Source organism: Hibiscus syriacus, unplaced genomic scaffold (assembly GCF_006381635.1).
Source record: "Hibiscus syriacus cultivar Baekdansim isolate YM2019G1 unplaced genomic scaffold, ASM638163v2 tig00112738_pilon, whole genome shotgun sequence".
NCBI classification, from domain to species: domain Eukaryota; kingdom Viridiplantae; phylum Streptophyta; class Magnoliopsida; order Malvales; family Malvaceae; genus Hibiscus; species Hibiscus syriacus.
The window spans coordinates 5,729,146-5,756,925 of record NW_024063392.1 but is presented as its reverse complement, the minus strand read 5'-3'; the positions used below and the strand labels follow the sequence as shown (position 1 = coordinate 5,756,925).

The 27,780-nt window shown below is 36.2% G+C and overlaps 2 pseudogenes; one reads left to right on the top strand and one right to left on the bottom strand.

Annotated features, from left to right (window-relative positions):
* On the top strand, window positions 1–23,704 carry LOC120183074 (annotated as a pseudogene).
* A 301-nt stretch (window positions 23,705–24,005) lies between these two features.
* LOC120183011 lies at window positions 24,006–26,031 on the bottom strand (annotated as a pseudogene).
* Between the last annotated feature and the right edge of the window lie 1,749 nt (window positions 26,032–27,780).

Here is a 27,780-nt window from a genome sequence, read left to right as displayed (position 1 = left end):
CTTGACTTCCATCCCATTTAGGCTTGCTCAAATGTGTCCCTTGTTCTTCTCCATCCTCCTCCCCATCATTTTCCAGCCAAACATGCCCCTACTCAACACCTTCTTCCGGTGTAACTTCCTTCGCCTCGTCCACTCCGACTACCTCAGACATACCAGATCATTCTTTCCTCCCTCAAACACCTCCCTGTCCTGTTGGCAATCTTTCCAATCTTTCTTCCCAAACATCAATATCTATTCCTCGTGCGGTTTCCAAACTGCTTGGATCTTCCAAGGCTCCATGAACTTAACCACAAAGGCCGACTTCGAAGCTTTGATCCCAAACACTACCTTAACCGGCGTGGCCTTAAATTGTAACCAGTCATTGAATGGTACTGTCGAAACACCATTTCGTCCCGTTCCATATATCACACATTTATAATATTTATATATATTATATTAAACATATATTATATATATTATTTTTTTTTATTACATGTTTGTATCAGGGCCAAAGCCATCACAAGTACAAGGCTCAAAGCCCAGATAACAAATATTACACAGCAGCCCAAACACAATGAGCAACCCGAACCGGATACACTTGTGCTTGACCCGAACCGGTCCACTGGAGCGACTCGACCCGGAAGAGTAAGGTTTCTAGAACCCTAGCTTTTCTCTCATTCTTCTCAGCACCGCAAGCCCCAACTGGTCAACAAGGCTCCGATTTTTCCGACGTTCTCTCGACATCACCAACAAACATGCAACAAAGATAGCATTTTAGTTTAATTAGAACTCTAATCAAACACTAAAAATAGGGTATTATTTAGACTATAAATAAAGCATGTAATCAACACACCAGCACACACGAAACATAGTAAAAAATTATGCAAGAAATACGAGCAATATCAGAGTAAAACCGAAGCACTTTTGTAAAGTTTCGAGAAAAACAAAAGGTAAAGGACTCACCTTTTTTGATTTTAGGCTTGCATGTATGAGTTGTGCTTGTTTTCTCGTTGTTTTAGTTTGAATAAAACCCAAAAAAAGGATGTTCGCCGATGATCGGAGGGAGGGCAACCGAGAGTTTCAAACTCAGATCTATCCCTCCTCGAGGCGATTTTTAAAAAACTATTTTGATTTTTGAAGAGGGGATTTAAAGAGCTTTCGAAAAATGCGAAATTTTTTTTAGGCCACCGCCGATGAACGACGGTCGACGAGGTGGTGACTGGCCGGTTTCTGGGTTGGGGTGGTGGTGTTCTTCATTTGATGAAGAACATCAAGAACACCCTAGAGAAAATAGGGTTCTCATTTTTTATCGAAAAAAGGAGAGGAAAAATGAAAGTTTGTTAGTGATTTTGGCTTTTATAGCAAACCCACTGACTCGACCTGTGACCCGGTTCGACCCAGCAAGATCCGCGTGTTTTCATTAAAAAGGGGAAATTGTGTTTTTGGTCCCCCCGTTTTTTAAAATATTTCATTTTGGCCCATTTAATTCAATTTAACCCCAAATTTCTTTTAAAATTAACCCCTGGTTTATTTTTCTTTCAATTTAGTCCCTTCACATTTTAATTTTTTTTCTTATTTTTATTTATGTAAATATTATATTTTATTATTATTATATATATACATATGTTTTTTTATTTCTTGTAATTTAATTAATTAATTTTATTTTACATTAATATATATATATATATATATATATTAGTTTTTTCTTTGTTTTTTATTTTTTTGAACATTATATATATATATATATATATATATTAAATTTATTCTTCTATTTTTTTTCTTTGTTATTGATGTATACACATATTTTTTTTCTTTTTTTCATTTAGGGTCTGTTTGATTTCAGGAAAACCAATTACGGGATTTGGTTTTCCCTCAATTCCCGTGTTTGGTTCCCGTAAAAGCTTTTGGTCAATGTAAAATCAATTACAGTCAACGTAAAATAAACTCATTTTGCCCGTAAAACAACTTACCATGGAAAAATCGGGAATTCATTTTACGAACCTGCCTCCCATTTTTCTTTGCCTTTGATCTTCTTCATTCTCCGATCAACTATCACCATCTTCCTTCTCACCAACAACAAAATCAACAGATTTTTCCAGCAAAATCAAGGGAGGAGCTCTAGGATTCCAAGGTAATATTTCGAATCCCTAATGTTCTTCCTCCCCTTTTGCTTTTCTCTTTGATTTCCAAGGGTAAATCTCTTTAAAATGTACCAATCGCACTGCCATTTTCCCTCTGAATGTGGTGATAGTTTCCTGCTTATGAATTTTCTATCTTTTTCGTTGTTTACTGTCCATATGCTTTCCAGATTACCATTTAGGATGTCGAACTCAACTTTTCCAGATTACCATTTCCATATTACCATTCGTCAGATTCTTCTCGCTCGCAAAGCGGAGTCCGGTTGTTATTGCCGACTTGTAAGTTCTGTGTTTCTGTTAATTCTATTATGTTTATGGGTACGTTCAGTGTTGGTTGGGTCTTTTTTCCTATTCTTCAATGGTGGATTGAAAATATCTAGTCATCGTAGTTGTGGTTTTGCTTTTGGCAGTTCAAAGTAAGTTCGATGTCTAGCTTTCATGGGCTTTGGCCATGGTAGCCGATTTATATAGTTTGCCATGACAACGCTTGGAGATGTTTTTTTTCCTTTTTTACCAAGCCCTAGTTTTGCTGGTTTCATCTTGTGCTCTGAACTGTAGTTTGTAACCTCTCTCAACAATGTAACGAGTTCCATAATTACTTTTCTTGATCACATCCCACAGACCAGTACAACCCCCCCCCCACAAAATAAAAACAAACCGAGTGATACAAGGTCCTACTGATAACTAAAGCCAAAACAATATGCAATATTGACTGTGATTGATTTAAAGACACAAGCATATCAACACCTAAATACTAGCACTATAAGAACCAATGTCACATGATGGTAAAAAATAGTGTGATCTCATCAAACACCATTAAAATTTATAATAATTAGTAGCCACATAAAGATAAATTAGAAAACGATAGGAAAACACCACAAACCAATGAACAGAGAGAAATAAGAAGACTCCACAGAGACATTTTGAACAAGAGGATTAAAATACAGTCCATAATCTAAACATTCCATTGACCTGCTTCTTCCCCTGCTTCGAAAGCCCCAATTGAGTGAGAACATCCTTAAGTTCTTTTAAAAGTATGCCAACTAATCCTACAATAGGAATATTAAATAGAAATTAGCTCTCCATGAACAATTTCTTTTCGGAAAAAACAAAGACAGTGCAACGTGTTAGAATCAAGCATAACATGGTAGGAACTAACTGAAACACACACACACACACATATAACTACTAACTCTCGGCTTTTGATTTTGGTTTTATACTCTGACTAATAGAATAACACAATGTTAAGTGGCTTTTGAGTTTAGAACTAAACGAGAACGATGTTCTTGTCATTTTGAATCACTGGATTTTATGCTAAGTTGATGTTATCAGGATTTTCCGCAAAAATTAATATTTCGTATTCTCAATTTGTTCTCATAGATTAATATTTCGTATTTTCAATTTGTTCTCATCGATTAATATTTCTGTTATATGATGTTCTTATCTTATTAATTGTAATATTTCTGATAGGTTATTCTTACATGAGTCCACCTGCAAATTTGGTTAAAATTTTCTCCATTACGAGGATCGACCATTGAACCTGGCATATCATTGATAAAAAAGGAAAACAAGGTGCGTTTTTCAATATATATATGCCATAAATTCTTAATAGTATATCGACATAAATTACATCCACTTTAGCCTAGGTGAAAGATTAAACGTAATATGAACTTTAGCTTTAGGTTAACTAAATTATAATAAAACTATCATTTGGAACATTTAGGATGAGACAATGGAGATGTGAAACTGTTTTAAAAAAAGAAAGAAGGAATATAAGATATTGTCATGTCCTGTATTTGGCATTAAAACTCACCAACTGACTACCCAAATCTAGATACAACAATAACTAGTTTAATCTCTCATATTCTGACGTTCAAAAGATGATAGTGGAAATAAACATATAAGTTGAAATAGGTAAACTAAAGATATACATCCAAGGAGGAAAAAAAAGCACTTCTATGAACTTACTTCTATGCTCAAGAGGGCATTAAGTCCATCTTCCAAAGATCCCAATAGGGATACGTCCTGCAGGCCATACAGTAATAACCAATATAAAACAGGATGAACAAAATATTAGTAGCATATGTTATTTTTTGAACAAAGGAAAAACTTGAAACTACCAATAGGCGTGGTGATCCACAAACAATAAACCTCATATTAACATGTTCATCGTATATCTTTATGACATAAATTCTTAATAGTATATCGACAGAAATTACATCCACTTTAGCTTAGGTAAAAGCTTAAACGTAATATGAACTTTAGCTTTAGGTAAAAGCTTAAACGTAATATGAACTTTATCTTTAGGTAAAAGATAATACGTAATATGAACTTTAGCTTTAGGTAAAAGCTTAATACTTATGAAATAAAATTGAGAAATAAAATTGAAAAATAAAATTGTTTAGAATTGAACTTATGAAATAGGATATTTTATCAAGTTTTGACATGTAGTATATCAAGTTTATTCTGAAGATATCTTCAAGTTTCTAATCAAAATTTAATTAATTTGTTCAACTTTGTCTTAAAATTATTAAATATTCATAAAAATTGGACACATGTTGGAATATGAAGCAATTATTAGACATGTAGCCTAGATGAGTCCAACAAGTGAAATTAGCCAAGTTTGAATGCAAGTTGCAGGATTGAATTCCACCCATATGGTGGTGTAATAATCGGCCCAACTTACAGTCGAATTAACCTTTGAGGTTTCTTTTAGTTACTCTTGGGTATCCTGCGGGTTGCACATAACTGATTTTGATTTTCCAACTTGTTTTGAACAAATAAAAATATTATACATAATATTGAACATAATTCTATTCATAAAATAATAGTGGTTATAATTTATTATAAAGTTCACAAATTCATAAATATTATGTTCAATATTTTTTTGTAGATGGAACGTAATTCTATTCATAAAACAATAGTGGGAGTCGCTGCTTCAGCATTGGCTTTTGGGGCTCTTTGGATTCACAGACTAAAATCTAGAAAGCAAATAAGTCATGAACGTCATGTGAATCGAGATTGTGAAAGAGAAAACTACATCAATAGTATTTTATATAGAGGTGACCAGAATTGTATCGACATAATACGGATGCGACCGGTTGCGTTTTTTAATCTGTGTGACATCCTTACTAGGAACAATTTGTTACAGTCGACAAGAGCGGTGAATGTTAAAGAGCAAGTTCTCATATTTTTACATATAATTGGTCATAATGTAATATTTCGAGTGATTGGATCAAGATATTATAGATCAATTGAAACAATTCACCGTTACTTTAGGATTGTGTTGAGAGCTATTTTGAAATTATATCAATTAGCCATTAGATTACCCGATGAGTCAACTCCTCTTGAGATAAGAAACAATTCTAGGTTTTACCCATATTTTATAGATTGTGTCGGAGCATTAGATAGAACTCATATTCATGCATCTGTTCCACCTAACATTCAAGGAAGATTTCGTAGTCGTAAAGGAGGAACGACACAGAATGTATTGGCTGCCATTACTTTTGATTTGAAATTTACTTATGTTCTAGCTGGTTGGGAAGGTAGTGCACATGATTCTCGTGTTTTAACTGATGCACTTACACGCCGAAGAGGATTTAGTATTCCAGAAGGTAATACTTAGCTTTAAATAAAAAATAATTCACTTAATTTCATAATATGTTTAGTAATAATAACATTTTGTCAAATTATAGGTAAATATTATCTTGCTGATGCTGGATATGGCATCCGAAATGGAATTATTTCTCCATATCGTGGTGTTAGATATCATTTAAAAGAGTTCACCAATCATCGTCCAGAAAATGCAAAGGAATTGTTTAATCTTCGTCATTCATCATTGCGAACCACTGTTGAGCGAGTATTTGGAATTTTAAAGAAACGTTTTCGTGTGTTGGATGCTGAACCATTTTGGGATTTTCAAACACAAGTAGATGTAGTGTTGGCTTGTACTATCATCCATAATCATATAATGGGAGTTGATCCTAATGATTTAATTAACGAAGAATTATATGAGGAACACGATCATCATTCGATAACATCAACTCTTACACAACGGGAAGAGAGGGAAGAAGCTAGAGAATGGGCTACTAAGAGAGATGAAATTGCAGAAGCTATGTGGAGTGATTATATACATAGAAACATTTAATTTTATTTAGAACATTTTGTTCAGTATTTCTTTGTTACGTATGTTGAATATTGTTGTTTTTAGTTTGTTGGATATTGAAATTGAAAATGTTTTTAGATTGTTGGATATTGAAATTGAAATTTTTTTTAGATTGTTAGACATTGAATATATAATTTGTTGGATGTTGACATTATTTTTTAAAGTTTGTTGGTTTTATAAATGTTATGTTTTATGTTTTTTGGACATTTACATATGCTTGGGAGTTGATTGCTTGGTGTCTTATGTATTAGGTGCTTGGTGTATATTTGAGGGTTGATATTGCAAACTGTTACATAATTGTTGGATAATTTATGCTTGTTAATAGTCTAATTACTTACTTTTTATGATTATTAATGTAGAAATGAGCACATCAAAACATTTTAGGTGGACAAAACCAATGGAACGTCTATTTCTCGAAATACTTGCAGAGGATACACAAAAAAGTAATAAGCCATCTAATACGTTTAGAGCAGTTTCTATAAATCGAGTTGCTACAACTATTTCCGAAAAATTTCAAGTCCAATGTGCCACCAAACACGTGGAAAATCATTTGAGGACAATAAAAAATACATGGAAAACCATATGTACAATTCGTGAAGAAAGTGGATTAGGGTGGGACGAGAACCTGAGAATGATAACTTGCGACGAAGTGACATACGATGCTATAGTGACGATAATCTTTATATACTTATTTTAATAAATGATATTTGAATTTTACTTTTATGCTCACTGTGTATAATAACCCAAAATATGGACCATATTTGAACAAAAAAATTGATTTTTATGATGAGATGGCTCTTGTTGTTGGTCAAGATATGGCAACAGGGAGTTTTGCTAGAATCTTTGCTGATATAGAGTTGGATGATGTTAATGAAGGTTCAATGCCGTTAAATATCGACACTCAAGATATCGATGAGGAAAAAACAAAATTATCTTCATCTGGTACATCAAAACGCAAAAGGAAGAATGTCCAACACAATGTCGAGGATGATCATATTAAATTGGTAAGTGAGAAACTTGGTGAGATTTCAGAAGCACTAAAAAAATTTACAGAGGATCAGACACCACATCTGTATGAAGAAGTTATGTCGATGGAGAAAGAAGGCTTTGATGACGAATTTCTTTGTGAGGTGTTCGATTTTTTGGCGAAAAATGAGTTGGAGGCCAAAGCTTTTTTAGCAAAAAAATCAAAACATAGGAAACTTTGGCTTCAAAAGTTTCCTCAAAGTTAGGATGTGAACTTTTAATGTGGAGTACTACTATTTATGACTTAGACAATATTTAAACTTTAATGTGTTGTAGTACTATTATTAGACTTTAATCATATGTCGGTTTGATGTGTTGTAGCACTAATTATGAATTAGACAATATCTTTGTATTACTATGGTTGTACAATATCGTTATCTTAATGTTTGTAATCAAATTTTTCTCCATCATCACTGTCACCTTTTCGAGCTTTATGTCTCTATCGGATCCAATAGAAGTTTTTGCCTTTTGAAATTCATTGTTCCAAGCAGATTAGTCAGACACCTCAAGCTTTCTATAAGCCAGTGCCAATGTACCACTAAAATTCAGGAACAAAATGACCATAAACAGAACAAAGACAAGTTTTTCACCCAATTAAAATGACTCTTCATTTTACGTAAGTATTCTGTTGGCCAAATAAATATCCGACAGACGATATGTAGATCTCACTCTCCTCAATTTACCATGCGAGATACTTACAAATGTAGTATCTGCACTACTCCCTAAGTCCAAGTAATATATCAAATAGGAAAATGAACCCAAGGTTTTGATGCAGAAGACACAACAGAGATGTGTATCTTTACAACGAACCCCTTTCTTTATACATATGATGCAATAATGTCCAAATAGTCAGATGGTGACGTTGTTTGATTATATAATAAATCCTTATTTTCAAGCCTCACTTAAATAAAAAGTTTTAAGTGATTTAGCATGACCGTATTGAAACTTTGAAGTTTATAACAACAAAACAGCGACATCCAAAATTTATGGCATTTCAATTTCATCTTCCAAAGGAAAAAGTAACAAATGCAACTCAATACATCATTCACTAATCACATCGTAGCTGGCATTATTTGCTAGATATTTAACTAATGAAATGGCAATAAAAACACAACCAAAATGATCCCTTACGGTGATGGCTGATAAAGTAATTAGCATGCTAATGACTTCAAAGATACATCACGGATTATAAAGAAGTAGATTCTACAGTGCTAAGGTACGCAATTGCCTTTTTGAGCCAATACAATTTTATAAAATAACTTAAAAAAATTAAAATGTAAATAACAAGAAAAATATAAAAATATATACATTTTTACAAAAAAAAAACAGATTTCGTAAATTGTTTTCAGGAAAACTAACCAAACAGCGTAAAACATTTTACAATGCAACATACAAACAACGTAATTGGTTTTCTGGAATTGGTTTTCCAGAAATATAATTGGTTTTCTGGAATTGGTTTTCCAGAAAACCAATTACAACCAAACAAACATACCCTTAAATACTATTTTTTATTTTATTTTTATATTCTTTTATTATTTTTTTTGATTTTTGATTTTTGTTTTTGGTTTTTTGATTTATTTCTTTTTGATTTTTTGTATTTTATTTATTTATTTTTCATTACTTTATCTTATTTTTCTTTTTTCTTTTACCTTTTGTTTTTAGATTATTTATTTACCTAGTATCTTTTCCTTTTTTGCTTGGTTTTGTTTATTTTTTTTCCTATCTAACGCTTTTCATGACTTCTTAACGGTACACTTTTAAAACCGATCGGAGGTAAGTAATCAGGATCAATTGTTACCTTTTAATTTAGCTTTCAATTTTTATAATTAAGGATAATTGGAAATTAATTAGTACCGAAAGGGCAGTTTGCTAATCCTTCCTTGACTGTAATCGACTCCCGAATCCGATATATCTTTGGTAAGATGCAGATCAGGTAAGAAATCAAGGTATCCGATCAACACATTTTGTTCTTAAAATAAATGATCGGTGGAGACTCTAACCATTTCATTCCAGTCGAAGCCCAATTCCGGGCCTAACCGAAAGACGGTTCCGATAGCTTGGCGAATCCGCTGGGGACATATAAGTGAGTTAGGCTAAGGTTAATTTCCAGTTGTCTTTTTAATGAAAAAGGTAAGTTTAAAGTTTAAGGTAACTTTTGATCCTTATTACTTACTTTTGATTATATTTTCAAATAAATAGGTGTACTGATGATTTCTTTCAGTGGTTTCAGCTTATCAACCTTGTTTTTCATCTAAGGCTCTATACCCGAGCTCCAAACCCGTTTTTAAATAGGGGTGAAAGCGGCGCTCTCGTGATAATTTATTCTCCATATACCTTATGTCTTCGTATGAATTTATTCTCCTTATGGGCATAAGGGAATGTATCATATCGAGTTTAACTTAGTTCACATAAGTTTGTAATGACCTTATGACTAAGGGTCTGGCAAGCCCAAGGGGGCACCAGCAAGGAGAACTGGGGTACCATTTTTTTAGAACCTAAACCGGGAGACCACAGAGAATTAGAGCCTACCCTGAAACCCCATTTCAAAACCTAAGATGATTTTCTTACTCATGCAGTGTGCCATATTTATTTTTATTTTTCTTTTTTGTAGCATTTATATTTTTTTTATTTTACTAACTTTTTGCTTTCATGTTTGTTTTTTTAGTATTTGCATCATAAAAGAGGCTATTGATTTATAAAACGGTGTTAGTTACACAAATAATCTGCATTAATGGACAAAGGTGTTGTAATGAAATAGATAAAAAATGTCGAGGTACGACTATGGTCTGAAAAGACTCAGAAAGAAAAGGGAGACAGTCTTCAGAGAAGCTATGTGTCAGAACTGGTTAGCTACACCTCTGTCAACCTAAAGTAGAATGATGTCCAAGAGCTACAGAGCATTTGGGATAGTTGGAAGGGTGACCAGAAATAGAAGTTCAACTAGCGATATAGTGATATCGCACTCATACTCTATGTCAAGATAGATGAGCCCTTAATCAGAGCTTTGGTTAAATTTTGAAATCCGGGGTATAGTTGTTTCACCTTTAACTAAGAGGACATGGTGCCCATAATCGAAGAGTATACCATACTGCTACACTGCGAAAGCATCAGATTGGAGCGAGCCTATCTCAAGCATATCAAAAGTCAGCCCTTCAAAAATGGGTTGGCAAAAGTTACGGAAGTAGACGAGAAATGGGTAATTGGCCGGACTCAACGTAGAGGTAGCAGGGAAAGAATTCCTTGGTCTGACATCAAGGAACCGATGAAGAATCACTCTGATGAATAGAAGACAATAAATCTTTTCACACTAGGCCTTTATGGTTTGGTTATCTTCCCGAAGACTTTGGGGTGCATCACCGCAGCTGTGGTGGAACTGTTTGAACAACTCCCGAGACGAGTAAATCTAGCACCGTCCATCTTAGCTGAGACCTTCCACTCTCTCAACCACTACAGAAAGACTGGTGGAGGAAGGTTCATAGGGTGTGCTCAACTTCTCCAAGTTTGGATTCACAGTCATTTCTGGAAGACTAACAGGATTGCCTACCACCGATTCAACACCACTTATTAACCTCTGGGAGAATTCATTACTCTGAAATGGCATGAAGACGCCTAAAAAATGGATGAAAGTCTTCACACATATTCAGGACCGGGATATTACCAGGAGAGCTCCTTGGTTGATCCACATCGACATTCTCTTCCGATGTGGGGAGTCAGACACTATGACCCTACTTAGACTATGGGGAGGAGTTGGGTATTCTCCGCTTTTGGCACTTCGACAGTATGGGCACGTCAATTTGTCCCAGCAACATATGGATTAGCTGGATTAGAATTTGTGTACCATGGTGACAACTACAAGAGAATGATCAAGGAAGTGGCAGAGTCATGGAAGAAGGTGCTCTGAATAGATGTCGTGGTTGCCAAGGACATGTTCACTCCGGACTATTTGGAGTGGCGAAGGTTAAGGAAAAACGACAACATCCCAGTGCCAGGTTGTGAGGACACCCGAACCATAGAGGAACATCTCAAGCCTGTCCCTTCTGAGTTGGAAATAGCAAAAGAGGAATTTGAAGTTGTAAATAATGAGCTGAAACAGAGGGTAAGGGAACTTGAAGCTGAACGATACCAATAGAAGTTAGATACCGATACTTAGAAGGATCGGATAGACAAGCTGGAGAAGGAATAGAAGAAAGTTCGTTTTGAGTTCGAAGACTTGAGAAAGGGGTACTAAGAGCAAATCCAGAATAACTACAATCTGAAAAAGACTTCTGAGTACTGGAAAGGCGAAGCCAATAGCATGAAAAGGAAGTTTGAAGGGCATGATGAAAAAGAGACTCTGAAAGAACAACTAAAGACTACTCAGAGGCGTTTGATAGGTAGCCAGAATCATAACAAGTGTTTGAGAATCTAGATAGCTAACTTAGAGAAATCTCTTCAAAAACAATAAGAACGGGATGACAAAACCATAGCTGAGTTAGAAGCCATTGTGGATGGATTCAAGAAGCAAGCAAGCGAGCTTCAGATAGTGCATTTTGACGGAGGTTTACAGTGGCAATTTCGTTGGGAGCAAGCTCAACAAAAGGTAAAGGCTAGAGATGTAGTCATCCGTGACTTCCTGGAGCAAGTACAGAAGACAGCTCGTCATTTTCACGGCTTAGCAAGGGAATCTGGAGTGGTTCGACAATGTATTCAATCAGTGATAGATGAAAGAAGAAGACTTGTAAATCTATTAGAAGTTATTTGGGGTCTAGAGGATTTAGTTCGGATATACCTTTGATTATTTTTTGTCTCTTAAAAGATAAAACACTTTTGTTTAAATAAGGATTATTTATAATAACGGACACATTTCTGGATCAATGCCTCTAAAAATTTCATACATCATGCATCTCATCCTTTGCATTTTATTTTTCATGTTTATTTTTATATTTTCCATGTTTTTACATTTATATTAACTAATAGAATATGTCTCATTATAAGGAAGAACAAACACCGAGTTTACCTCCGCAAGCTCTAGACACATATCATCCTCACAACACTCGAACAAAGAAAAGACAAATGAAGGCCAAAATCGCTCAACTCGAGGAGAATATGTTAAAATTGAAAAGAGAACTAGAAGACAAGATAACCCAGAACAGTCAGAGTACCCTAGATATCATCACGAAAAGCCAGGGGTCCTTGGTCGATCAAATCATGGACAAGTTATCTGGTTTACAACAAGCAAGTGCACCAGGGGTAGGTTCGTCTGAGGGGGTAACTATACCACCAACCTCACAGGTGGTTATCTCACCTGGAATCTTACCCGGGGACTCATCTGCTACCAAAGGGAAAATCGCATATGCTATTAAGATACAGACTTCTGCAACCAACCCTGACAATAATCCGGATGATTACCACATATCAAATTTTTATGAGGAGGATAAGGCGAAGAAGATAGAAGAGAAAATTAAAATACTGGAAGACCAAATGAAAATGGTCAAAGGGGGCTATGACTACTATAGGATGGATGCATTGGAACTAAGCCTAGTTCCGGATTTGGTGCTTCCACCAAAATTCAAAGTCCATGAGTTCGAGAAATTCGATGGAAACAGTTGACCCTTAGTCCACATCATGATGTTCTATCGGAATATGACAGAGTATGTGGGAAATGATCAACTCCTGATTCACTACTTTCAGGAGAGCCTTTCCGGTTCAGCTATCTGGTAGTACAATCAGCTGAACCGATCTCATATTAAGACTTGGAAAAATCTGGCCAAGTATTTCCTAGAACAGTACAAGCACATTAATGATATGAGACCAGATCGAGTTATGCTGCAAAGCCTTGAGAAGAAGCATAACGAGAGTTTCTGACAGTACGCACAGAGATTGAGGGATTTGGCTGTGCAAGTTCATTCATTCTTAGATGAGAAAGAAACCAGGAAGCTTTTTGTACAGACCCTAAAGGCTCTTTATTTCGGGGACCTGGTCGCAATCACATCAGGAAGTTTCTCAAATCTAGTTATGGCTGGAGAGATGATTGAGTTGGTCATAAAACAAGGTAAAATTGAGTGAGGGGAATCAAGCAAGAAACCTCCCATGAAGAACAAAGACAGATATATCAACAACATTAACACCTAAAATGCCAACAAAGGTGTTACGATCACTGGCACAAAAACAACTGCAGCTATACCATCAGGTACTTCTAGACAACATCAGAGGGAACCTAGGAAAGAAAGAGAGAAGGAATAATTCGATTCTATTCCCATGACGCACAAGGAACTATACCAACAACTTTTTGATACTCATGTGGTGTCACCTCATCCTATAGAACCAATGAAGCCCCTTTACCTCAGATGGTATGATGAGAACGCTCACTGCGAATACCATGGCGGTGTGCCGGGGCACACGATCGAAAATTATCTCGCATTCAAGAGGCTTGTACAACGAATGCGCGACAAGAATTAGATCCACTTTAACTCCGGAGCACCGAACGTTACACAAAATCCCTTGCCTAATAATCAAGAGACTGAGATTAACACATTCATTACCGAGGAGGGAAGAATAGTCAAAACTGATGTTTCGGAAGTAAAATCTCCTTTGGCTTGGGTATGGAGCCAAATGGTAATGACAGGGCTTGTCATACAATAGTCAGATACAACGAGGAATGGAGATGGTAACCACTGTTGTTATCACAATAAGGAGGGGCATGTGGTGCAAGATTGCCCAGAATTCAAAGTGTTAGTCCAACTCATGATGGATATAAAGGAGCTGAAATTTTATAAAGAAGTTCAAGATTCTCCGAAAGTATACATTTGCGCTACTGGAGAGTCAACAGAAAGAAAATAGGTAAGGGTAACCCTTTGATAATTACCCCTAAAGAAAAGACAACAACAACGACACAAGCAAAGGTGGTGATCACAGTCCCCCAGTCTTTTCACTACAATGACAGCGAAGTATGAATGTTAGGTGAGCACTTCAAGAGAAGATGATAGCAAAGTGGGGCAGAGACCACTTGAACCTTTCAAGGAAGATGTACTGGCTATCAATAAGCCCATAAAAGAGGAAGAAGCTAGAGAATTCCTCAAATTCTTGAAGCACAATGAATATAGCATCGTAGAATAACTGCATAACCTGCCGACATGTACTTCAATATTGGCGCTATTATTGAACTCAGAGGCACACCGAGAGGCACTGTTAAAGGTCTTGAATAAGATGTTTGTACCACAAAACATACCGGTTAGCAAGATGGATAGACTGGTAATAAATATTAAAGCCGACAATCTCTTCTCATTTTCAGATGATGAGATTCCACCTAGAGGGAGAGGTCGAACTAAGGCATTACATATCATCACCTACTGTAAGGGATACGCTTTACCTAGTGTTTTAATCGACAACGGGTTAACCCTTAACGTAATGCCTTTAGTGACATTGAAAAGGCTGCCAATGGATACCTCTCACATGAGAACCTGTCAGAGTGTGGTCCGAGCATTCGATAGGACCAAGAGGGAGGTCGTTGGCAAGATTGAGGTATCGTTAACCATTGGATTAACCACCTATAATATTGAGTTTCTAGTGATAGACATCATGCCTTCCTACAACTGTCTTTTGGGAAGGCCTTGGATTCATCAATCTGGTGCAGTACCATCCACGCTGCATCAAAAAGTCAAGTTTGTTATCGATGGAGCCCTGGTGATTATAAACGCTGAAGAAGATATTGTGGCAAGTGTGACCACATATGCTCTATATATCGAGGTAGATGAGAAGGCGATAGAGTGTTTATTCCGCTCCTTAGATTTTGTGAATACCACATTTGTGATAAAAGGAAGGAAGATTTCTAAACCTCGACTCTCCGAGTGCACCAAGATAAAGATCAAGCAAACCATGGGACGAGGTGCCAAGACAAGAAGAGGATTTGGGAAGCAGCTGTAAAGAATGATTAATCCAGTCCTTTCTATTTCAAAGTTTGATCAGTTTGGGATTGGTTTTCAGCCCAGTCACCAAGAAAAAATGAAAGAAATTCAGAATAATTAGGAAAGAAGAATAGCCAGATTGATTGGAACTGAATTTCAATAGGAACCCATGGTATTCCCATATCTTTACGACACATTCAAGTCAGGTGGTTATGTGTTTGAGACCATCTAATCAGATTTGGAAGCGGCTCTGAAATATCTGAGTATCAACACCGTAATCACAGAAAATCCTGAAGACGTGAATAGATCTGGAATCCACCCACTGCCACTTGGGTCTGTGCTTAGCAACTGGTCGGCGGAAGAACTGCTTGTGATTTACAAATATCTTTCAAAGTAATATTCGATCTATCCCTATTTGCCTATACCCGGGGCAATATGTGATCTTTTGTAAGGGTGAAAAAATGTTGTTTTAAATTCAATAAAAGATTCAATTTCTTCCATGGCAAACAGTTTTCTTATTTCATTTCTTCTGAATTCATTTTTCTATCTTCTTCATTTCAATACTCCATTTCATTCTCTTTCGAATTTAATTTTCGACTGTTCCGTGTGGGATATTTTCCTCTCACGTATACACATTTTGTTTTTTACTTCAGATCCCCAGATAATGATAATGCATGCACTTATGATCCTGATCCGGAGGTGGATTTTGAATCGGCCATTTTTCTCGGGGAATTTGATGAATGCAAAAATGAAGAGGAGTGCAAACCTACCGAATTATTGAGAATTGTAGAAAGAGAAGACAAACAAATACTGCCACATGAGGAAAAGATCAAAATCTTGAATCTGAGCACCGAAGATTAGAGAAATGAGGTTAAAATCGACACAACTCTTTTGGTTGAAACAAGACAAAACTTGATAGTCCTACTTCAAGAATACAAAGATGTGTTCACATGGTTATATCAAGATATATTGGGGTTAGACACAAATATTGTAGTCCACAAATTGCCTATCAAACCAAAATGCAAACCCGTGCAACAAAAGCTGAGGAGAATGCGACCAGAAATGCTCTTTAAGATTAAAGAATAGGTCAAGAAGCAATTCGATGCTGGTTTCCTTCAAGTGGCCAAGTATCCGGAGTGGGTGGCTAACATAGTGTCGGTTTCGAAGAAACACAGAATAGTGCGCATGTGTGTCGATTACTGGGACCTTAACAAGGTAAGCCCCAAAGATAACTTTCCTCTACCACACATAGATACTTTGGTGGACAATACAATCGAGAACACTTTCTTTTTGTTCATAGACGGATGGCAAATTTCCAAGTTAGACCCTCTAAAGTACATGATGTGTGTACCTGCTCTCTCTAGAAGGTTAGCCCGATGACGAATGATGTTGTTTGAATTTGACATCGAGTATGTGAGCCAGAAAGCCATAAAAGGTAGTGTCATATCATATTTCTTGGAAAGAAAAACCGATGAAGATTACGAGCCACTGAATTTTGACTTCCCAGACAAAGACTTGATGACCATATCCTTAGAAGAGGCAAGTACTTCAACAGATAGTTCTTGGAGAATGCATTTTGATGGTGCATCAAATGCATTAGGACATGGCATTGGGGCTATACTGATCTCCCCAAAAGGGAATCATTACCCATTCACTAGCAGATTGAATTTTGATTGCACCAACAATATGGTGGAATATGAGGCTTGTGTTTTGGGGATTCGAGCTGCAATGGGGAAAAATATAAAGACCTTGAGTGTATATGGAGAATCAACCTTAGTAATCTATCAGCTCCGTGGAGAATGGGAAACCAATGATGTAAAGTTGGTGGAGTACCGGAAGCTAATACTGGATCTACTCGAAGAATTCGATGAAGTCACCTTCCACTATATGCCCAGAGAGGAAAATCAAATGGCTGATGCTTTAGCTACCTTAGAAGCCGCATTCAAGGCTGGTGGGGAGTTTGAAATAATGTCAATTGACATGCAGTCGTATGAGTACCTGGCTCATTATTACCAAATCGAGGAAGTGAAAGACACTAAGCCCTGGTACCACAATATTCTGCAATACATCAAGAATCGAAGTTATCCAGAAGAAACCACTGAAACTGATAAAAGAACCATTAGAATGATGGCAGTTGGATATGTCCTTGATGGGGAGGTCTTATATAAAAAAAGCCATGATCAAGTTCTGTTATGGTGTGTAGATGCAGAAGAGGCTAAGATGATAGTAGAAGAGGTACATGACGGAGTTTGTGGAACACATGCAAATGGACATATGATGTCAAGAAAAATAATGAGATGCAGATATTTTTTGTGAACATTGGAAAGTGACTGCATCAACTATGCTAGAAGATGTCATAAATGTCAAATTTACGGAGATAAAAAAAACGTTCCACCTCATCCACTTCATACGATGACATCGCCATGGCCTTTCTCTATATGGGACATGGATGTCATCGGGCAAATCCATCCGAAGGCTTTAAATGGTCACCTGTTTATCCTTGTGGAAATTGATTATTTCACGAAATGAGTAGAGGCTGCATCATATGCCAGTGTCATTCAGTCCACCATTTACAAGTTTTTGAAGAAATAGATCATATGTTGGTATGGTCTACCTGAAAGGATCATTACCGATAATGCTACAAACTTGAACAATAAGATGATGGATGCTACTTGTGGGCAATTTAATATAAAACATACCAAATCTACCGCTTATAGACCGAAGATGAATGGAGTGTTAGAAGTAGCAAATAAAAACATCAAGAAGATAGTGGAGAAAACGACTGAGACCTACAAGGATTGGCACGAGAAAACGTCTTTCTCTTTTTTTGCTTACCGAACCTCGGTGCGAACTTTGACTCGGCCAACTCCGTTTTCATTGGCATATGGGATTGAAGCAGTGCTTCCCATTGAGGTAGAAATTCCGTCACTCCGGATCTTGTCAGAAGTCAAACTGGATGATCCAGAATGGGTGCAATCACGATATGATCAGCTGAACTTGATAGATGAAAAGAGATTTAAAGCCATTCATCATGGTCAAATCTATCAGAGACGAATGATTCGAGCACATAATAAGAATATGCGCCCAAGAGTATTCCGTGAAGAAGATCTGGTGCTAAAGAGAATTTGGAAAATTCAGAAAAACTTCATAGGAAAATGGATACCAATTGGGAGGGATCTTATGTCGTGAAAAAGGCTTTCTCAAGAGGAGCACTTGTCCTGGCTGAAATGGACGGGTCAGAACTGTCAAATCCCGTCAATTCAGATGCAGTCAAGAAGTACTTCGCTTAGGATGAAAACGCGAGATGGCGTCCTAAGTCGAAAAAGAAAAAAGAAAAAAGAAAAAGAAAAAATATTTAGGGTGAAATCCCGAAAGGGCGTCCTAAATTGAAAAAAGAAGAAGAAAAAAAAAAAAAGAAGATGAAAAGAAAAGAAAAAGAAAAAGAAAAAAAGTGGGTTCAAGATGAAAACTCGGAAAGGGTGTCTTGAAACCAAGGATAAGTCTAAATTGAAAACCCAAAAGGGCAATTTGGATATTTATTCAAGAAAGGTCTCTAATCCAGACAGTGAAACATCCCGACATCCGAATCTTCTACAAACTTAATGAGTCGGAGAAAGGTTGCACTTTCCTGAATGTTGTCATATCTTCAAAGATCCCTTGACAAAGGCTGCATTCAAGGTCACCTAACGGCTTATCAGTTAAAGTGTGTCTGCATTATTGAGATCTTAGACATCCATTCATACTTCATTTATGTATTCATTTTCCAGAATGTTTGTCATGTACTGTTTGTTCTTTTTTCCTATATGAATAAAGACGATCATTTCTCTAAACCAATTCCTTTTAAAGCATATTGGGTTGAATTTAAACCTAATGATTTATTCATTTCTGAAAAGATAGTCGAATATTATTGTACAAAGATTTTTGAAAAGTATAGGTACTCGGAAGCCGATCAAAGGCTTATGCACTATACTTGAGATGGTTGAGAAGCATTTCCCAAATCAAGGATAAAAAATAGAATCTACACATCAGATTTAAAATTTTGAAGAATTCAAGATAAGGAATCAGAAATTCAAGATTCCAGACTCAATAGTCACCAAGACAGGCAACCGGAGATCGAGATTTCTATAAGAGCCCAAAATAACATATTTCACATATGAATTTTAGGCACACCTAAGAGCATTGCATCTATAGCATCGCATATATGCATAACTTTATAGGTTCTATCTAGAGTCAATTTCAACTTCGCAACGAAGGATATTGGACTCAAAGCGACACAATTTACTTGAGATTGGATTTCAACTTCACAACGAATGATATCCAACTCAAAGCCAATTTGGTGAAGCAATACAACTCTAGATTAGATTTCAACTTCACAACGAAGAATATCCAATTTAAAGCTCAACTTCACAAGGAATGAGCCATCCATGATTTCAACTTCAAAACGAAGAATATCGTGCCCAACAGATCGACTTAATTTCAATACGAATAGGTCATATGCAACAATAGAGGTTTACTCCCCATCCAAGTACAGTGTAACTCAAAGGAGAGAAGAGTTATATGTCAATAAACACTGTTGAGTTCGATACCATTCAGCTCGAAGGCATATTCACCGCAAAGTAGCAACAAGGAACTACTTTCCGGTTAACATTTTCACACTAAGGTCTTTAAGTCAAGAAGAAAACCAGGTTCAAGAATGACAACAAGAAACCACTTTCCGATTCCTACGATTTCAACTTCACAACGAGGGATATCATACCCAAAAGAATAACCCAACTTCACGACGAAGGAGTCATCTGTAACACAGCAATACCAAAGTCTTTAGGCCAAGTTTCAACTTCATGACGAAGTGTCTTGGGCTAGAAGACGATCCAAGAGTTACTTGCCAAAGCTCTGAGTTCGGTTTTAACTTCACAACGAAAGATATCATGCTCAGAATTTTCTAGTTCGACTCAACCTCACGGCGAGGGAGTCATTTCGTGGTTCAATCCAAACTGACAAACCAGTCTTAACATCGAATTTTAACTCCACGACAAAGGACATTCGATATGGACGAAATTTGTGTCTTTTAATCTTTGCCCTATTTTCATTACACGATAATGAGCAAAGAGGGGCAGATGTAGACACACCATTTTGTCCCTTTATATATATAAACACATTTATAATATTTATATATATTATATTAAACATATATTATATATATGTTATTTATTTTTTGATTACATGTTTGTATCAGGGCCAAAGCCATCACAAGTACAAGGCCCAAAGCCCAGATAACAAATATTACACAACAGCCCAAACACAATGAGCAACCCAAATCAGATCCACTTATGCTTGACCCAAACCGGTCCACTAGAGCAACCCGACCCGAAAGACTAGGGTTTCCAGAACCCTAGCTTTCCTCTCATCCTTCTCAGCACCGCAAGCCCCAACCAGTCAATAAGGCTCCGATTTTCCCGGCGTTCTCTCGGCATCATCACAAACAAACATGCAACAAATATAGCATTTTAGTTTAATTAGAACTCTAATCAAACACTAAAAATAGGGTATTCTTTAGACTATAAATAAAGCATGTAATCAACACACCAACACACACGAAACATACTAAAAAATTACGTAAGAAATACGAGCAATATCAAAGTAAAATCGAAGCACTTTTGTAAAGTTTCGAGAAGAACAAAAGGTAAAGGACTCACCTTTTTCGATTTTAGGCTTGCATGTATGAGTTGTGCTTGTTTTCTCATTGTTTTGGTTCGAATAAAACCCAAAAAAAGGATGTTCGCCGATGATCGGAGGGAGGGTGACCTAGAGTTTCAAACTCAGATCTAGCCCTCCCCGAGGCGATTTTAAAAAAACTATTTTGTTTTTCGAAAAGGGGATTTAAAGAGCTTTCGAAAAATGCAGAAATTTTTTGAGCCACCGCCGCTGAACGACGATCGACGTCGATCTACGGTGATCGACAAGACGGTGGCCGGTCGGTTTCTGGGTTGGGGCGGTGGTGTTATTCAATTGATGAAGAACACTAAGTATACCCTAGAGAAAATGAGGTTATAGGTTTTGATCGAAAAAAGGGGGAGAGGAAAAATGAAAGTTTGTTAGTGATTTTGGCTTTTATAGCAGGCCTGCTGACCTGACCGTGACCCTGTCCGACCTAGCAGGATCCGCGTGCTTTCATTAAAAAGGGGGAATTATGTTTTTTGTCCCCCCTTTTTAAAATATTTCATTTTGGGCCATTTAATTCAATTTAACCCTGAATTTATTTTAAAATTGACCCCCAATTTGTTTTTCTTTCAATTCAGTCCCTTCACATTTTAATTTTTCTTCTTCTTATTTTTATTTATGTAAATATTATATTTTATTATTATATAAATATATACATATATTTTTCTTTCTTGTATTATTTAATTTATTTATTTTATTTTACATTAAAATTTATATATATATATTTAAGTTTTTTTATTTTGTTAAACATTTTTTATTTATATATATATTTTTTAAAATTTATTCTTCTATTTTTTTCTTTGTTACTAATGTATACACATATTTTTTCCTTCTTTTTCTTATTTCATTTAAATACTATTTATTTTTATTTTTATATTATTTTATTATTTGTTTGGTTTTCGATTTTTTTACTTTATTATTTTCATTACTTATCTTTTTTTTTACCTTCTGTTTTTAGATTATTTATTTACCTGTCTTTTTCCTTTTTTGTTTGGTTTTGTTTATTTTATTTATTTTTTCTTAACTAATGCTTTTAATGACTTCTTAAGGGTAAACTTTTAAAACCGATCAGAGGTAAGTAATTAGGATCAATTGTTACCTTTTAATTTAGCTTTCATTTTTCATAATTAAGGACAACTGAAAATTAATTAGTACCGAAAGGGCGTTTCAAGAGTGCTAATCCTTCCTTGACTGTAACCGACTACTGAATCTGACATATCTTTGGTAAGATGCAGATCATGTAATAAATCAAGGTATTCGATCAACCTATTTTGTTCTTAAAATAAATGATCGATAGCGACTCTAGTCATTTCAATCCTGTCGAAACCTAATTCCAAGCCCAACCGAAAGACGATTCCGACAGGTACAACTTGTGCTTCATGTACTAGAAGCTTCCCCAATCTGCTAGCTTTCTAGGGACAGTTCAGTTTCGAACGTGTCTGGCCTACCCGTCTATTTATGCAGCAGGTGCTGCTATTTAATGGGGAGCAACTGAAATGGCCCCTTGTTTATTTTTACTTGGTTTCCTTGATAGCAGCAATGGTAAGGATAAGAATAAAGGTGTGAGTTTGGGTGTATTGATCGGTGTTTGTGTTGGTTTAGCTGTTTTTATTGTTGGGTGTCTATTCGGTTTTAGAAAACATCGGGATTCAAGGAAGAAAAGGAGGGATAGGATTAGGAATCTTGAGAGCCGTTCTGAATCGGATCCAATTGGTGAAAGTGCTGATGTGATCAAGTTTACATTCGATGAGATTAAGAAGGCTACTGGGAATTTCTCTATACATAAGATTATAGGAAGAGGAGGTTATGGGAATGTGTTCAAAGGCTACTTATGGCTCCGAGGACACTTTGAAAAGGTTCAAGAACTGTTCCACCGTCGGTGATGCTGATTTCAGGCATGAAGTTGAGGTTCTTGCTAGTGTTAGGCATGTTAATCTTGTTGCTTTAAGAGGATATTGTACAGCTATGACGCCATTAGAGGGTCATCAAAGGGTAATTGTGATTTAATTAAAAACGAGAGTTTGTACGATCATCTCTTTGATCTGATTAAAGCGAGACTTAGTGGGCCTATTCGTCAAAAGATTGCCCTGGAGACGGCTAGGGGACTGGCTTATTTGCATCACGGGGCGCAACTGGCAATCATTCATAGGGATATCAAAGCAAGTAATATACTGTTGGATGACATGTTTGAGGCCAAGGTAGCGGATTTTGGACTTGCCAAGTTTACACCAGAAGGGATGGCACTAGGGTAGCCGGAACAATGGGATATGTTGCTCGAGTATGCTTTGTATGGTCAATTGACTGATAGGAGCGATGTGTATAGCTTTGGTGTAATGCTTCTTGAGCTATTGAGTGGAAAGAAGGCGCTCACTGTGAGTGATGAGAACAGAACTTCTGTAGTGGCAGATTGGGCATGGTGGGTGGTGAAGAACAAGAAAGCTTTGGACATTATGAAAGACGGAATGCTGGAGTTAGGGCCACCAGAAGTTCTGGAGAAATACGTTTTGATAGCAGTTCTTCGTTCTCATCCAAAGTTACAATGTCGGCCATCTAAGGATCAGGTAGTGAAAATGTCTGAAACAGATAATTTGGTTCCCTCGATCCCTGACAAGCCAATTCCGCTGGTTGCTCACATTGATGACATTGAGAGTTCTATAAAAGGCAACGGCTCGTGTCAGGTCTCCAGTTTTGGTGGCTATCACATGTTTAGTTATGAAAGGAATCATTCTAATGATAAGGAAGGGACAAGCTCAGGCTCTTCAATAGAAGTTTCTCGTAAGCACAACACAGCATAATGGGGTCATTGAGCTCTGCAATGGTGTTCCCCGATATGTTCAGACTTTGCTTCATGGGCACAACACAACATTATAGGGTAATCAGCTTGATGTTTATAATATTTTTACATATCTATTTTTTAAAATCAAATCAGCTGATTCAACCAATTAACTAGTGTTTATAAACGATATTAGACAAAAAATGCAGTTAATTAGCACCATAAATTTTCTATATTAGATTAAAAATATGACATTTCAGTGCTCATTATAAAGTAAGACAATCCTATTATTCCATTAAGGATCAAAAGACAGCAAGCCACTGAGCACACAGAGGTCTTAATCTAAGGTTATATTCACAAGAACATATTCTTCTAAACCATCAACAATGCTAGGGTTTCTTATTATCTTAGGTGACTTATATTGACTAGCTGGAGTTCCATTCTCTATTGCTAGCTTTAGTAATCTGTCAAAGCTACCACATTTCAAAATTGATAGTGACAAAGGGCTTATCTCACCATTGTTCCTCTGCACCTTATAGATACTTCCTAAGCCGTCTTCGACAGCAGAACAACATTTTCGAAGGTCCGACCCCTGCAACTTGTCCTGCAAAATCATATCGCAGTCTTGAGCTTCGATGAAGATCTTCAGTCTCTTAGGACTGCAATCGAAGTCAACAGAACTCGTAAAGTCCACTATCTCTATTGCCAAGCCCATGGTATTTCTCATTACAAGTTGAAAACTCTCCATGGCAGCCATCAAATCTCCCTCAGTCACTATCTCGAATGAATTTTTGGGAGCACGCATCACAAACTCCAGCAATGGAGATGAGTTATAGAAACCAACAACTCTTACGATGTCACCAAGACGATATCTGTAAAACCCTCTATAAGTAGTCACAACTACTTCGTACATCTTACCCACCTCAACACCACAAACTTCCACAGTTTCTTCACCAATGACAACATCGTTCTCGGTCGAATTAAACGGAAGGAACTCAAAATATCCGTGGTCGGAAGCATAACAAATCTAGTCTGATCTGGTGGTTTCTTGATATCCAAGTTAATGGCTACTGGACACTCTGATGAAAAGTAATCCCCACCTAGCAGAGATATCTCTCCAGCAAAGTACTTATGTTTGGAATAATAATGCTTCATACTCCCGGTTGTGACACATTTAACATATCGAACATTTGGCCATAATTTATGCAAAATCCCACCCCAATCATTCTTTTCAAAAATAAATCGAATTCTATTCGACAAATCTGGTTGAGGTCCACCGAGAACCTCAACAACAGAATCTCTCATTTGGACATAGTTAATCTCCGAACACGGAGACCCTTTGTCAATATCGTAACATAGTTGCTCCCACTTGGATTCCAATGCCCTGAGAGCTTTAATCAAACCAAATGCATATGGGGCATGCATAGAATCTATAGAATCAGAATTTCTAAGACCACAGAGAAGGTGACAGTACAATTGGTGCTCAACATGTGATCCAAGAATCACTTCCAAGGGACTAGTGAGAGACATAAACAGAGAGCGGCTCGCATTACTACTATTGTGCAAAGGGAATGAAGAAGCAGCCATTACCTTGAAGCCGCCTTTAGTAGTTGTAATGCTATCGGCATACATAAATACCAGTCTCTTGTTCACTTCAGGCCTTGGAGGAAAAAGCCAAAAATTGGAGGAAAACAGTTCATCATCATAGTAACAAATGTCTTTGAATTGAAAAAAAGATCAAACCATATACATAACTTAAGTAAAGGTCATTTCTTTTCATTTATTCAAAAAGAGAATACAAATTTTACCTACGAAGAACAGAAGCGCTTCCTTGATGAGCTATATACGACCCCGCCTTTGAAAACGCTGAATCGAAGTAAGGTATCAATTTAGGCTTCATTGGAGCTGTTCCAGAACTACCCAAAACAAAGAAGATTAAAAATCAAATTTTTATCGAGTTTTAAAAGAAATAAGTGGAGCAGATTATTCACCTGTAAAAGAAGCAAACGAGAGGGTCGACGGACAAGATGTGGCGAGGATCGTGATCATCACTGTAGTTGTCTCCGTTGGCCAGTTGATTGATATAATCGGCGTAATCTTCGTAGCAAGATAACGGCACGGAGCATCTAAAAGTGGCGGCGTCGATCTGGAGATGGTGATTTCCGACATCGGGGAGGTAGCGTTGGAGATAATGAACGCCGCGCTGGTGTGGAGGATGGAGCGGAGAGTCCCGGCCTGGTGACGGGAGAAATTCTTCGTTGACTCTTCTATTTGCCTGAACAACGCGTCGTCTGTCATCTTAAAGAAAGGCCGGTGGATTTGGTAACTGGATTCACTAATTGTGGATAAGCAGTGGCGTATCCTAAAATGAAAAAGAAGTTAAACTATGTCCATAGCTGTATTTGTTTTTGTTTTTTTTAAACTTTGGTTATTGATTTAAAAATTAATATGATTCTTAATATTATTGATTTTTTTCCCTCACAAGCTGAATTGTTAACTCCTGTTTTATATTAGTCCCTTAACCATTAATTCTCGATCGATTTTAGTTCTTCAATCATTAATTTTTATTCGATTTTTATCCCTCAACTATGACAGATATTTGTTAATAGGTAACAAAAATTAATGGTAGTGTGACTTAAACCAAACGGATTGACAATATTAAGAATCATTTATGTTTAATTTTAAATCGGTGATTAAAAGTTGATCAGACCCTAAATTAAAAGTACTATTCGCATAATTTATCCTTAAAAAGTAAAGAAAAAGCATAGGTTTTTATTATAAAACATGTTCTGTTTTCTTTTTCGGAATTTTGTCAAATTTGGGCAGCTAGATTTTAGGTCAGGCAAGTGACTAAATCTTGGAAATGTTTAAGGACATGGCCTAATTTTAATTAGGAAATGGGTCGAGAAAAGACGTAATTTGAAATATTATAAAAAATATAATATTTCTTTTAAACGTAATTTAAAATAATAATTTCTTTTACCGTTTTAGATAGTATATTTCTTTATAATATTTTAATTGACAATAAAAAATATTGTTTTCTTTCCCTTAATGTTAGAATCTAGACTTTTATTTATTTAAGGGCTGCCTGCAGTATAATTTAAGACAATTCTTGACCTAATATTATTCTCTTTAATCTAAAACATTATATAATTTAGGATAAAAGACATAAATAGTCCCTTAACTATAGGATATTACTTTATTAACTCTCCATTATTAAAAGTTATAAAATGATCATTCGACTATAGTGAGTTGCTTTATTGAATTCCTAAACTATTAAAAATACAAAATGATCACTAGACTTTTACGGTCAAAACGGACTTTTTTATCTAAAAATATTTTTAGAAAACCAAGCCAAACGGCCCTAAACTACCCAAAACAATCTATATTAAAAAGTCAAGTATATTTATTTTTCTTTATCGAGTTTTAAGAGAAAAAAGTAGAGCAAAATATTCAATTGTAAAAGAAGCAAACGAAAGGGTCAACAGACAAGATGTGGTGAGGATCGTGATAATCATTGTAGTAGTCTCCGTTGGCTAATTGATTGAAGTAATCGGCGTAATCATCGTAGCAGGATAACGGCACGGAGCGTCTAAAAACGGCGGCGTCAATCAGGAGATGGTGATCCCCGACGCCGGGGATAATGAATGACGCGCTGGTGTTGGAGGATGGAGCGGAGAGTCACGGCCTGGTTACCGGAGAAATCCTTGGTTGACTCCTTTATTTGCTTCGACAACGCGTCGTGTGTCATCTTACAGAAATACTGGTGGAGTTGGTAATTGTAGATAACTTGTCAGTGGCGGTTCGTTTAAAAATTAAAAGAGCGTAGGTTTTACCATCAACGTGTTCTGCATGCCCAGATATCGTGATGCAAAAAACTATTTACCTATCAGATGAACAAATTATCATGTAGTTATTTTTTCTTTTTTTCTTTTCAACCATTATCATGTAGTGTTTGTAATGCAACATAATAATCCTAGTGTCTTTTTAAGATTATTGTATTACTATAATTGCATTTGTAATAATTATTTGTAGGAAATAAATAATATTGTAACATCTATAATATCCACGATCACGATTACTATCGTAATTAATATA